A 1154-nucleotide genomic window follows, 5' to 3' on the forward strand; every position below is an offset into this window, starting at 1 on the left:
TCCCACTCCATTCTACGCATTTCACTTGCCACCCTCTCAAAACACAAGGTAAAAACATGTAGTCTTTCATAATATGAAGAAAGTTTCATTTTACAAGTCTGAGGTTCAGTAACATATTGAAAGACCATTTACGCTTCTCATGTCTGGGCTGCAGGTGTACATGAGAGATTACCTGAGCAGGATGAGGAGAATGAGGAAGATGAGACTGTAGATGTGGAGCAAACAGAAAATCTCACAAAATAACTACTAGATATTAGACTGGAAATGCAACGATACCAGCAAGACCGAAAACAGCTACAGTAAGTACATTTGGCTTTGAATAGGATGAATGTGCAGCATTTAGAATTATTTATTATAAAAGAAATATTATAACTATTAATTATTTTTATGGCAATCACTTTAGCCACTTTTAGATCACTTTTGCTGGGAAAAAAATGCCTGTTATATGCTATATAAACCACTATATATATAGTGTTTTATTTATAGCATATAACAGACATTTTTTCCAGCTAAAGTGATCCTGCAATAAAAGTCCCAGATCTACATTACAAACACATTTTCAGACTGGAGCTGTTTTGAAGAACTATGAATCGACTCTCCAGCTGTAGTTTGACTGAATCAACATATTATTTAATTGGGTTTTTTATTCTAGCAAACACAAAGGAAACTTGGCTTTTGGTGTCAATAGTTGTTTCTGCTACGTTTCAGAGACTAATGAGGAGAAAATATTTGGATTCTGCACTTTACAGAGAAAGGAATGTTTTACTTTTCAATTTTGTGATCTAGCAAAAGGGGTTTAACAAATATCTTCAGCTTCACATAAAAAAAAAAACACTGCACCTAATGAGATGTTTTCACTAATATAGTGAAACCAGTTTGTGTTTGTGTGTTTGTATGTATGTGTGTTTAGGACATGGCGTAAGCTCCAAAAGGTCTTGACTAACTGGCTCGAAACAACAGGCATTGAGGGAGAAACTGAGGAACGAGAAAGCATTTTAAAGGAGTTAAGTGAGGTATTTATGGTTAAGTGTCTTTAAATATGGACAGTAAAAATGGAACAAATAACAGTACAAGGTCTTGGATCCTCACTCAGACTATCCCGCCCCCTCACCCAAGATGAGTGTGAAAATAGATTTTAATTATGAAATATAATG

General features: G+C 34.8%; 1 long non-coding RNA gene across 1 annotated transcript; it reads left to right on the forward strand.

Annotated features, from left to right (window-relative positions):
* LOC107580750 (uncharacterized) lies at positions 1-991 on the forward strand. The gene is made up of 3 exons (XR_001608698.1): positions 1-48; positions 155-299; positions 911-991. It is a non-coding gene; the product is annotated as an uncharacterized lncRNA (long non-coding RNA).
* Positions 992-1154: the final 163 nt, after the last annotated feature.

This window comes from Sinocyclocheilus grahami, unplaced genomic scaffold (assembly GCF_001515645.1).
Source record: "Sinocyclocheilus grahami isolate Dianchi unplaced genomic scaffold, SAMN03320097.WGS_v1.1 scaffold42964.1, whole genome shotgun sequence".
In the NCBI taxonomy this organism is placed as follows: Eukaryota; Metazoa; Chordata; class Actinopteri; order Cypriniformes; family Cyprinidae; genus Sinocyclocheilus; species Sinocyclocheilus grahami.